Source organism: Ranitomeya imitator, chromosome 7 (assembly GCF_032444005.1).
Source record: "Ranitomeya imitator isolate aRanImi1 chromosome 7, aRanImi1.pri, whole genome shotgun sequence".
NCBI lineage: Eukaryota > Metazoa > Chordata > Amphibia > Anura > Dendrobatidae > Ranitomeya > Ranitomeya imitator.
Genome location: NC_091288.1, coordinates 203,026,767 through 203,040,341, shown reverse-complemented (window position 1 = coordinate 203,040,341; position 13,575 = coordinate 203,026,767). Strand labels below are relative to the sequence as shown.

The following is a 13,575-nucleotide window of genomic DNA, read 5'->3' as shown; positions in this document are numbered from 1 at the left end:
GGTTGTCTTGGTCTAATGAAGGTTGTCTTGGTCTAATGAAGGTTGTCTTGGTCTAATGAAGGTTGTCTTGGTCTAATGAAGGTTGTCTTGGTCTAATGAAGGTTGTCTTCTACACAGCTTTATTGATATGCATCCATCATATGCAGATCACAGTTGAGAATAAAGATTTCAGTACTGCATGGACAGTGAACCAGAGCCCTGTGAGCCTCCTACTTGTCGGCATCCCCAGCACCTCTTCTGCTTAGTAGACCTGGCCCAATGTCATGCGTGTGTCATGCTATAACGATGATGTTGCACCAACCTGGTGGACATGGACAACCAGTGTGTCTTCTTGAACAGGTTCTAGGGAACCTTTTCGCTCAACTCTAGTGTAGATCCATTGTGACACGGAGAACCTAAACTCAAGTTTATGTATATTAGGTATCAAATTAGTTTTGGAATCCCGTTGATCAACTTAGGATCTGGTCAAGTTCACCATGACCAACTTCCATTGGTGACACGATGGGCATGAAAACTTGGTGATATGTTTGGTCTTTGAATTCCTAGCCATCGGCATTTGTTTTTTTCTCTGCCATATCGACTGCTATGCCGGCTGCCATGGTGGTAGAGGTTCTTCGGAACTTTTGGTTCCTGAGGCAAAGGGAAATGTGCCCCTTTCTTCTAAAATGACTGAAGATGCAGCTTCTTCCAGAATGATGATCATTTTTGTAGGCCCCAATTACTGTTTCATATTTGGAGGCCTTGGCTCTATGGAGTAATCAGACACTACGACCATTAGACAATCCATAACTGGGCTGTGGTAACAGTGGTGGGGCAAATATGGGCAATTAGAAAGCATTTGGAAATTGACTAATAATGGTGGTGCCTAAAAACATGACACACCCTTTAAGACACGCTGTATATTAACAAAGAAGTTTCAGCCTAAAGATGTTCTCTACTTTGTCAATGGACTCGTCTGACAAGTAGATGTTGTCCACACAGCCATCCCCCTGCTGGGACCTCCATTAATCAGATGTAATTCATTTGTAAAATTGGCAGTAAGTGTTCAGTTTTCCTGCAGTGCCCCCACAGGGGAAATTAAGTATTACACAGCTCCCATTGAAATCAGTGAGTTGTCTGTGAAATGCAGAACAGGACATGTCTGCCCGAGAGAGAGACGCTCTTTGTAACCATTTTTCTTTCTGGGGTAACAGATGAAAATCCTGAATACTAAAGCTGATCTGGCACCAGATTTCACGATCCATTATGAAGCGGATTTCACAGACTTGATGAGGCCGGTGAACTTACTTTACATCCCTGTTCTGATATGGATTTTAAATCCTAAACTTGAATTGAGACTTTTATACGTTGAACTCCTAAAATTATTATTATAAATTTTCATGACAGCTTTTCTAATATGGATTTTCACAGTAGGGACACCAGCCCCATCAGGTCTAAGTGATCTAACAATGCACACGGTTTGTATTGTGATATCCGGTGATGGTCCTCTTTATGAGTGACGCTGAATCTTTATATACCGACGTGTCTTACAGGAATGACCGCTTTCCTGCCTCTTTAGCAGCGATTGTCTGATCTCACAACTTGGCCGTTGTCAGCCGTATATAATGTGCTTGACGAGAAGTAAACCGCAGTGGAGACAGTGCGATCTTTGTCATTAGGACTCGGCCTGACATTCCCTCATAACTAACATCATTGTCATATCTGCCAAATTTTTCTGAACCAGGTAATGTGCCCTAAGGAAACCAAAAAAAAAAAGGCATTCTGGTCACATCCATGGAAAATCGCGTCATTCCTGCTGTGCTGGCAGCCGTCACAAAGACGTATACAATGTGCAAGTGACTGCCGCCATCGGTCGTGTGTCTGCAGCTGGCGGAGGGGCGAGATGGGGCTGTATACAGGGGCGACACAGGTCATTAATCTGCAACATATATGCTTCCATATACTGGAGTAAAGTCTTCACATCAATCAGTAACTTCTAATATATATTGTATGTCAGCTGTGCACTTTCAAGATCTGTATTTCCTGTCAATGAATGGAAACGGCCATTGGGAGAATCCAAAGACTGACCCGAAAATGTGCAGCAGACTCAACAGCATAGGGAGATCATCTGGCTGCTATCAGTCTCTCTAAACAATGTTCCCTTCTGCCACCCAGGAATATAAAGCAATGGCTCTGACAGCAAGCAGAGGTCCTGAAAATAGTCAGCAATGGGAGACTTTCAGCTCTGAAACACGCAGAATAGGGAGTGCAGCTCTGGAGTATAATACAGGATGTAACTCAGGATCAGTAATGTATGTACACAGTGACTGCACCAGCAGAATAGTGAGTGCTGCTCTGGAGTATAATACAGGATGTAACTCAGGATCAGTAATGTAATGTATGTACACAGGGACTGCACCAGCAGAATAGTGAGTGCAGCTCTGGAGTATAATACAGGATGTAACTCAGGATCAGTAATGTAATGTATATACACAGTGACTGCACCAGCAGAATAGTGAGTGCAGCTCTGGGGTATAATACAGGATGTAACTCAGGATCAGTAATGTAATGTATGTACACAGGGACTGCACCAGCAGAATAGTGAGTGCAGCTCTGGGGTATAATACAGGATGTAACTCAGGATCAGTAATGTAATGTATGTACACAGTGACTGCACCAGCAGGATAGTGGGTGCAGCTCTGCTCAGCTGCTGCTCATTGTGCTAATTGTGGGTGCGGTCGCTGCTGAACCTGCAGTGTGCTCCTGAGCTCCAGAGAACCACCATCTCTCCACCTGGGGACCTGCTCTCTCTCTTACCCAGGGAGGGAGTGGGTTTCCTGGGATGAGTGAGGGAGCCAAGTCCCAGGCTTCTGCTTCCCGGACCAGGCTGGCGGGGGGCAGAAGGAACCAGCAACCAGCCTGCACATCAGAGGATTCGGGGGTGAGACGCTCCACCAGGAGTCGCAGCAATGTGGCTCCTACTCCCACCAGGTCTGCAGAGACCCAGAGAAGCCGCAAGGCTTCCATGGAGGAGAAGCCTGCTAGTATGCAAGATGGCGGCCCTTCTGGAGGAAAGCTGAGTGCTCACGGAGGTGAGGCCGACCTCACCAAGGAGGGTTGGGCGCTGCAGGGTCCCCAGGAGTCTGTGACCACCTATGCCTCCCGGGTCATGAGCCACCTCCGTGAGTATGAAGATGCTAGCAAGAGACTGATGAGACTCCGGGAGGAGCTGCGCTGCACAAGCAACAAAGCTGCAAGTTCCTCCAAACCGAGGAAGAATCAGCTCCAGGCGGAGGTAAGGAGACTGAAAGTGGACATCAATGAGCTTGAAGTCAGAAAAGCTTTCATAAGAGAAAAAAGTGGACCGTTTAAGGAAAAACTTATTAATGAAGATCGATTCAGGGAAATGGCTGATAACAGAGAGCAAAGGCAGATGGGGCTGCAGCCTGAGTGCCAGGTGGATGATGATGATGAGGAGGAGGATGACCAGCAGAAAGCTCCACCTGACAGCCCTTTTAGTCACTCAGAGGCCACGTGCAGCGAGCTCCCTGCTGGACAGGCGACGATGACATCTCGTCGCAGTTCTGCTGGCTCTGGGGAGGACAGTGACATCGGCCAGGGAGGGGCGCTAATGGCAGAGATCAAGCTGCTGGAGTCCCCAGTGTGCCTTCAGAACTTCCATCTTGGTGATGATTTACCAGAGGAGGCACCTGGGGGCCAGAAGAAAAAGGTAAAGAAGATCAAACCTAAGCTGCAGGAAGCGGTAAGCTATGTATATGCCCCCCTCCCTGTACCCCCTGAGTCGGCTGCAGGGTCAGCTCGCTGTATAAGCCCCGTTGCCCAGCCCAGCCCGGGTTCTGCTGTGGATCCGGTGCAAAAGCGCGGGGAGATTACAGAGCACGGTAATGAGGCGCAGAGCTCCGTCTCTGCTTGTAGTAGCGGGGATGTAGCAGCAGGTGCATCAGCCAAGAGGCTGGACAGTGAGGGCGGCCCGGCGGCGGGCAAACGATCAGGCCACGATGCTGTGGTGCGCTCCTCAGTGGGAGGGGGGAGCGGCCCAGTGTCGGGGGCAGCTCCGGTAGCCTCGGTGCCCTTGAATGCTGTTGCCGCTGATCACTTAGTTGAGGAGCGGCGGCAGTGTGAGGGGGTTGCTGGGGCTGGGAGTTCCGGTCCTCCTCCCAAAGTCCTGTTCTGTGTTGGCGCTGCTGGTCAACAAGATGCTGACATAAAGGATCAGCGGCGCCCCACAGTGGCGAAAGATCAGCGGCGCCTGGTAACAGTAAAGCAGCGGAAAATATCATCTGATGATGCGGAGGGCACACGTAAGACCAGGGGTGAGGTCACCTCCAGTTCTGTGGAGGAGAATCAGCCCCTTGTGCCTGATGATGCGGAGGTCAAAATGTCACCCCCTGTTGTCACTGGTCCAGCAGGAGTGAATGTGGTGGTGGGTATGAATGAGGAAAACTCTTTGTCTAGTGGTGTGGTTGCTGGTTTGGTAGAGGGTGAGGGGGTTATGGAGGTGGGTAATAGTGATGCTGTTGGTGTGGATGTGGTCACTGGTCCGGTTGCCCCCCCGGTGGTGGCAGCGCCTGTCAGGAGTTATGCCGCTGTCACCTCCGGGGGAAATAGGGCATCCTCCTCATCTCCGGGCTCTGGGGACGGCATGTTGCAACGGCGTCTCCTGGAGGCTCTAAAGAAGGGGGAAAGATCACTAATGGTAGAGGGTCGAGAGGTTGATCTATCCTTCTGGATAGAGAGGCATGGCCTCGGGGCCTTCCGAGAGCAAAGAGGGGGGAATACAGTGTGGTCCCTCCCAACAGCCGGGCCGGGTAGTGTGCGTAGGAATGTGGTCCGTCTTCAGTGGAGGGGCAATGATGCGTGTCCTCCAAGGTCTAAAGTTGTGGAGCTCCTGCTGAGGATGGGCTTCAGTGCGATTGACATCTACGCCTTGATACATCCCTATTCCACACCTAATTTTGATGTCAGCTTTGTTCGGCCAGAGGGGCTGGAGCTCTTCTGGTCGAACTATGAGTTGGCAAAAAATGAGCCCGGCTGGCGAGACTTTGCCGTTCAGGTGGTGTCTCGCCAAAACCAAGTCAAGAAAGTGACCGTGATGACTTGTAACGAGTCACTTTCTTGTTATGACATCATGACGTGGCTTAGCCGGTATGGAGAGGTGGTAGAAATGCCAAAGAAAAACCGTGACGAGTTTGGTATCTGGTCAGGGGCCTGGACGTTTATGGTAAAACTTAAGCGTTCAGGTGGTACGGTTGCCCACATACCATCATCTGCCTTCCTGGGTAGGGATCGTATCCTGGTCTTCTACCAGGGGCAACCGAAGCTCTGCCACAAGTGCGGCGACCCCACACACTTCAGCGCAAACTGCACTGTGCAGAAGTGTGCACTGTGTGGGGATATCGGCCATCTTGCTGCATCTTGTGTGGAGATTAGGTGTCACCTGTGTGGTGAGTTAGGTCACCCATTCAGCCGTTGTCCTCGCTCCTTCGCTAATGCAGTCGTGACCCCGGTGGGAGAAAGCCGTGAGGCTGATTCTGCTGGGGAAGGGACTAGCAGGGGTGAGGGAGCTGAGGGGCCAAGGAAGAAAAGCAATAAAAAGACGCCTGCCCAGCTAAGGCGTCTAGACAAGCGCAGACAGGATAGGGAGCTGGGCGAGCCTCGTACTACTGGGGCGGCCCCTGTTCTGGATGCCAGTCTTGCTGCTGAGGCCCCAAGGGGTGATGAGTTGGATGAGGAGGTCAGGAGGATCCACAGGGAGGAAAGTGCCACTGCCTCAGAGTCCTCCCATTATGAAAGTATGGATGAGGATAATAGGCAGTGGCTAGAGGACAAGCGTAAGCTCGGCACCAAAAAGAAAAGAAAGAAGGGAGATAAAACATCTTCTCCCGCTCTGACCAAGGTACCTAAGGAAGGAAAAACCAACTCCCCTCTGGTTGGTCTTTCTAACCGGTTCCACGCCCTTGAAAACATCTCTTCCTCTGAGGAGGAAGCTGAGGGTGAGGTCCTGGCTTCGGCGAGGCTCACAGGGGACGCCGAGTCTCCTCCTTCTGGGAATGTAAGATCCTTGGAGGGAGGGGCTGGCCCAGAGTCCGGAGACGAGGACCAAAAAAATAAAAAACACGTGGGAATGGATACTTCATTGTCATTAAAGAGGGGGAAGGATTCCTCCTCTGAGGCAGAGGATAAGGGGAGTGGGAAAAAGAAAGCCATCTAACTCAATCACCAATGATGGCGGTACCCACTCCGTTGACGCTGGCGTCCATTAATGTCGCCAGCATAAAGTCAAATACAGCTAGATTTGTGGCCTTTGATTTTCTCAGCCGGGTTGAAGCTGACATTTTCTTTTTGCAAGAGACCAGGCTGCCAAACATGGCAGATGTGTTTAAAGCTAAGAGGGAGTGGAGACTCGGGCCCTCCTATTGGTCTCTTGCGGCCGAGCCGTATAGCGGAGTGGCGGTCCTTTTTACCGCACCGGTGGAATGCTGACGGGTTATTGAGTTAGAAATGGGGAGGTGCCTGATCTTAGATGTCCTCATGAAGGGACAAGAGCTCCGGCTCATTAACATCTATGGTCCCCAATCTAAGTGGGACCGGAAGTGTCTCTTTATGAGGATCAAGCCCTACCTTTTTACAAGTCGGCAGGTTGTCTTTGGAGGGGACTTCAATGCTGTCACGAGGCCCCAAGATAGAGGAGGTTCCAGAGACAAGCTGACTTATGATAGCGTCGCCCTTAATAGTATAGCTAGTGAGGCTCGCCTGGTGGATGTCCACATTCGGCACACCCCAGGCCACGAGGGGTTCACCTATCATAGAGGTAACTGTAGGTCCAGAATAGATAGGTTTTATTTAAAGGAGGAAGCTGTCTCTTCAGCAGTGTCTGTTGTTGAGGTGGAGTTCTCCGACCACTGTTTAATTTTGTTTTCTCTGAATGTTACAGAGACCCTCCGGATGGGAAGAGGCTTTTGGAGGCTCAATTCATCTCTCTTGGAAGAAGCGGAGATAAGACAGTCCTTTGAGGATTTTCTTCAGAGCCAGGTACCATTACTGGATCTTTGTAGTAGTAAGTCAGAGTGGTGGGAGATGTTCAAGGAAAGGGTGGCGAGATTCTTCCGCCAGCTCTCGAGCCTCAGGAGTCTGAGCAGGTACCGCCTGTATCAGGGTCTGAGGAGGAAACTCGAGCATCTTGTCTCAACTGGAGGTAGCCGCGAGGAGATCTCCAGAGTGAAATCTTTGCTTATGAGGTGTCAGTACGATAGACACGCATCTTTGGTTTTTGAGAGGGATTACGGGAAATACCGCTCGCCCGACCCTTACAGAAACTGCAAGATGTCAGTGAATAGTAAAGTGGTTACAGGACTGGTCGACACTACGGGGTCCCTGAGGCGATCCAGATCAGGGATCCTGGAGGTTGTCAGATCCTTCTACTCGCACCTCTTGGGCAAGAGTGATCTTGATTGGGATGAGATGTCGGCTTTCCTGGCTGAAGCTGTCCCCGAACCAGGGGTAGACCCCTCTCTTGACGTTTTGACAGAAATGATCAGGGAAGAGGAAGTTCAGTTGGCGATTGAAGGGCTTGCCCCCAAAAAATCGCCTGGTCCAGATGGTTTAACATCTGAATTCTATAAGACCTTTAAGGACGTTTTGGTTCCCCTCTTGACTGAGGTATTCAATGAGTGTCTTTCCTCGGGCACTCTGCCGAAGTCAATGAGGAGGTCTGCTCTGATCATCTTGTCAAAGGGTAAGGACCCGTCTTGCATTGAGAACTGGCGTCCCATAGCGCTTCTCAATGCAGACAGGAAGGTTCTGGCAAAGGTGCTGTTTAATCGGCTGGTGACATTTGCACCCCGACTCCTTTCGGCGGCCCAGCATTGCTCTGTTCCAGGCCGCAGCACATTTAGTGCTGTGCTCTGTGTCCGAGAGGCAGTGGAGCAGGGTAGGGCTGGTCACTGGAAGGGGTACATGCTGTCACTGGACCAGGCAAAAGCGTTGGATCGGGTTAATCATGAGTACCTCTGGTCCGTCCTTCTGAGATATGGCCTGCCGGGGGGGTTTGTTGATTGGCTTAAGACCTTGTACAGTGGGGCAGAGAGTTTCCCGCTTGTGAATGGTTGGATTGGCAGCTCTTTTGATGTTGGGTCCGGTGTTCGCCAGGGTTGTCCCTTGAGCCCGCTGCTGTACGTGTTTGCGATTGACCCTCTTCTTAGGAGGGTGGAGCGTGGACCGTTGGCCGGGATTGGGATGGACCAGGCAGCACCGGAAGCCACTCTGAGGGTGGTGGCGTATGCTGATGATGTCACTGTGTTTGTTTCCTCTCATGAGGAGGCAGGGTGGCTGATGTCAGAGGTAGATCGCTACTCGGAGGCATCCGGGTCCAAGATCAACCGGGATAAGTGTGAGAGTCTCTGGCTGGGAGGAGGAGATCCTGGTTTCGATCTCCCGGACACCCTTCCAGGACCCAAAGTCTCTGCAAAAGTCCTTGGCATCGAATTTGGCCAGGGGGATTACCCCAAACAAAATTGGGACAGCAGGCTAGAGATCGCCACTCAGAAGGTGAACCAATGGAAGGGTTGGTCTTTGACCCTAAGGGAAAGGGTAAACCTGATCAAAACTTACCTGCTCCCTTTACTGATTTATCTGGGCAGTGTATGCATCTTGCCGGAATCTCTCTGGACTCGGGTCTACAGTTTGTTCTTCCAACTGTTATGGGGGAATAGACTGAACCTGGTCAAGAGGGAGGTTACTTACCGTACGAGGAGACTAGGAGGGTTGGGTATGGTCAACCCTGTGGTATTCCTTGTGGATACCTTCATTAAGATCAATATCGCAAACCTCTGGAAAGAGAGGGCTCCTCCGTGGGTATTCTCCTGTAGGGGATGGTTTCAGCCTTTCTTCCAGGAATGGGAGACAGGAGGGCAAGTGAAGGATCTTCGCACACCGCATGGACATCTTCCGGCTTACGCTACCTTGGTTCTGAAGGTAATTCGTCGGTGGGGTCTGGGAATGTGGGAGATCAGGACTCTGCCAAGGAAACTCCTTGACAATAGGGTTCTGTTGACCCATTTCCAGAGGCCTCTGGCGCTCAGGGACTGCCCAAGTCGGGATCTTGGGGTGGGTCTGCATCTTTTGAATTCTATCAGGATCCCCTCGAAGTTTTGGGACTTGGCTTGGCACTGCTTCCATGGGAAACTGTGTGTGAGGGACAATCTGAAGTGTAGGAGCTCTGAGGATAGGAATTGTCCTCGGGAGCATTGTGGTACCTTGCTGGAAAGCATGGACCACTTCCTGCTTCATTGTCCCTTCAACACAGAGGTGTACAACAGGGTGGGCGCCTTCATTGGCTGGTCTCGGCTGGCCGGTCTCTCCCATGCGGAATGGGCCTATGGAGCATTCGGAGACCTTGGTGGTCGGGACCGCTGCACCTTATTTCTAGTTAGCGCAGTGGTTAGGTATCACACGTGGAACGCACGGTGCTTAGTATCGACGCAACGAAAAATCCTCCCAGTGGAAGATGTGTTTAGGACCATACTCGGTGACCTGGTGAAGGTGCGCTCTCTGGAGTATGGGAGACTGGGCACACGGAGGGCCGCTCTCCTCTGGAGGGGCTTTTCTTTTAGTGTGCCCTAGTCTGGTCATCTCCTTTCCTGGTGGTGGGCTGATGCTGACACTGTAGATTTTTGTTTTGTTTGATCATTATACAGTGATGTAGGGCTGCAGGCGCCGAACTTGGGCTTCGTGATTTGTAATTATTGTGGTGTGTGCTGCTGTATATAATGTATATATTGTATATAGGGATATAGAATTGGGTGTAGGTGTTAGGTTGGGTGGTGGGAAAAGGGGGGAGGTGGGATTATCTTGTGGAACTATAGGACACTGGGTTGTTTGGAGGAAAACTGGCACTGCCTGATCTGGCCTATGGACGTTGGACCTGGACTGAGGCATGAGACGCAGGACCAGCTCTCAGGTCAGTGCGGGGGATTGGGAATGAAGGATAGCTTAGTATTGTATATATTTGTGTAATTTGTAGTTATTTTATTTAAAAAAAAAAAAAAAGTTCATGTATATAGTTTTTGTTTGCCATTGTTTATTTTATTTGTTATTATTATTTTGTTTGGTGACCGGACCAGAAGGTCAAAGTAGTTATTCTGTATATACTGTATAATATGTGTGAGAGGAGAGAATGAGCGGCTGGACCAGTGTTCAGTATACTGTTTATTTTCTGGCTAATATTTTTGTTATGTTTTCTGCTATTATTATTGTTATGTTTTTCATTTTTATAATAAAAGATCTACAGGATGTAACTCAGGATCAGTAATGTAATGTATGTACACAGTGACTGCACCAGCAGAATAGTGAGTGCAGCTCTGGGGTATAATACAGGATGTAACTCAGGATCAGTAATGTAATGTATGTACACAGGGACTGCACCAGCAGAATAGTGAGTGCAGCTCTGGAGTATAATACAGGATGTAACTCAGGATCAGTAATGTAATGTATGTACACAGGGACTGCACCAGCAGAATAGTGAGTGCAGCTCTGGGGTATAATACAGGATGTAACTCAGGATCAGTAATGTAATGTATGTACACAGGGACTGCACCAGCAGAATAGTGAGTGCAACTCTGGAGTATAATACAGGATGTAACTCAGGATCAGTAATGTAATGTATGTACACAGTGACTGCACCAGCAGAATAGTGAGTGCAGCTCTGGGGTATAATACAGGATGTAACTCAGGATCAGTAATGTAATGTATGTACACAGGGACTGCACCAGCAGAATAGTGAGTGCAGCTCTGGAGTATAATACAGGATGTAACCCAGGATCAGTAATGTAATGTATGTACACAGTGACTGCACCAGCAGAATAGTGAGTGCAGCTCTGGAGTATAATACAGGATGTAACTCAGGATCAGTTATGTAATGTATGTATACAGTGACTGCACCAGCAGAATAGTGAGTGCAACTCTGGAGTATAATACAGGAGGTAACTCAGGATCAGTAATGTAATGTATGTACACAGTGACTGCACCAGCAGAATAGTGAGTGCAACTCTGGAGTATAATACAGGAGGTAACTCGGGATCAGAAATGTAATGTATGTACACAGTGACTGTACCAGCAGAATAGTGAGTGCAGCTCTGGGGTATACTACAAGATGTAACTCAGGATCAGTAATGTATGTACACAGTGACTGCACCAGCAGAATAGTGAGTGCAGCTCTGGAGTATAATACAGGAGGTAACTGTAGAAGGGATTTTAAGTGGGTTTTGAAGGTGGACGATATGGGGGGTCATAGACAACGTAGTATGTTAATAAAACTGAGTAAATGTAATATTGTGTGTTTCAGTTGTGGACTATCCCATAATCCATGTCTAACAGCAGCCGGATAATGATTCATGATGTGACGATAATTTATTACAGATATACACATTTGCTTATGTCGTGTTTTTGGCCGGTGACCAAGTGATTACATTCTTCATGTTAAAAGATGCCAACGTCTGCCACATTTCCCATGCCGGCTTCCCTCCTTTCTCCAATCTCTTACTAATGACCCTGGAGTCTCTTTGCTTTCGCAAGTAATGCTATCTGGGAGTTGTTGTACAAGCCGCTCGGGTTCTTGGACGGGGCCCATGTTCTTGTGGACTGCGGTGTGTGTGTGAAAGTACTTCGTGGTGGGCTCATAAGCCAAGAGGCGAACGCAGAAACTTGGCCGGGAACTCTCAGAGGGTGGATGGAATCGGGACTGGAAGGCAGATAAACAGTAGGGCTTTTCCCACCCATTCTGGGAAACCTATGTGGGCCTGTGGTGGGGGGAAATAAATGAAGTCTGTCAAGTTCGTGGTTTCTTTTCCTGGTGCCTCGTTAATATCTTATTGAGATTCTGTCTCACAAAATAGAAATCATGTTTATTGGAGTCATTAGATCTGCTCTTAGGGGCAGGATACCAACGCGAAATTCATACTCTGGGTTTCCTGTATTAGGTTTCATGGCTTGCGGCGGAGCTGAGTACACATTACGCGGCCATGTTAAAATGTTCTTGTTGTTGAAACTCTGCAGACATTCTGGATGGTGCGGAGATGTGGACTCCAATCGAAAGGCCAGAAATGAGAGATCAGCTTCAATTCTTCACCGCTGTCAAAGGTCCACTGTGATTGGTTGACTGACAGTTTTAATGTCCGATGTTTTTGATAAAGTGAAATTTAAAGGGGTTATTTTGGGAAATATCTATGACTGCCCTAAAATAATGAAAGAATGGATCCCCTTCGGATCCTGTTCACACACTTACCCAGTTTCCGCTGGTCTCTGTCCTTCTCTATTAGAATGGTGGAAATGTTTGCTTAGCCCATTATTGGCTGTAGCGATGACCCTCCTCATCCAGTGATTGGCTAAGCAGGAATTTTCGGCAACTTCTGGGGGGCGAAAATGGAACCAATAAACTTGAGGCCAGATGAGTGCCGAAACGAGATCAGCAGGGGATTGGTGAGGCCGAGCAGAAAGGATCATTCACACATCCAGTTTTATCATACCAGTAGTTTTCACTTATCACACTCATACCTATGATATTCTATGGGCCTGTGCACATTTCTGATTTTTTTTTTTCTCTGGCCGAGTGGTCCACAGTAAATACCAGAGAAAAGTTTGATTTTTTTATTCCGAGCGTCGGATCAAAATCGGCAGCGCAAGTGCATGGGTCCGTGAAAAAATTGGACCACCCTCGGATGACATCGGACTAAGAGAAAAACTGATGATACTCAGACCAAACTCTGATCAGAATTATCTGTCCGTTTTTCCTATGTCTGAATGAAGCCTAATTGCAGTGCATGTAACAAAAAAATTACTTTTAAGTAAAATTCTCCTGAATTTTGTTGTAATTTGCTCCAAAATGTAGGAAATGGGGCATAACTGGGGAAAGTTACCATTATTGGCACAGAGTATGCACAGTGCACTGATCAATGTTTCCAACAGGGTGCATGGCATTTTGGAGAATGTGTCGCTGGCAGGAAGCAACGCCAGGTAGTATAAAGGCTCAAAAATAAGGCGTTCAGCTTGAACCCCTGATTTTACATAGCATTTACTGCAGAAAACATGACATATCAGACCCCAGATAAAATGGAAGATTTAGAAAGCAAAAAGAGGAGCACACATGTGCCAAATTGAATGTGTGCTAAACAATGTTTTGCACTGTTTTGAAGGGGCCTCAACCAAATCTGCAAGAAAAACTTGCCACAATTTGCTTCATTATTATCATTTCATGTCATTTACCATATGTCACATCCTATTCTCTGTCACTGAGAATGTAAAAAAGTCACGTACGCCACTTCTGTGGTCGAGTTTCCACCAATGTACTTATCGGATCGGAGGCCTGGACTTGTGCCAAGGTGAAGGCAAATGTCCGTAGATGCGGCTCTCTGCCGGCTCCCCTATTCCATCTGTCAAACAGCAACTAAACGGAAAGAACTAAAGCAAATGTGGAAAGATTAAGCTTCTGTTCTGTATTAGTTCGGAAAGGAGAATTTGCATCTGACATTGAAAACTGACGGATCTATGATAAATTGAATTTGCCTTACAATGGATCCATTA

The 13,575-nt window shown here is 48.4% G+C and overlaps 1 protein-coding gene across 2 annotated transcripts in view; it reads left to right on the top strand.

Moving 5' to 3' along the window:
• The window catches only part of LOC138645258 (ankyrin repeat and fibronectin type-III domain-containing protein 1-like), a 238,878-nt gene that overhangs the window by 140,781 nt on the left and 84,522 nt on the right, over positions 1 to 13,575 (top strand). The gene's annotated exons all lie outside the window — the stretch shown is intronic.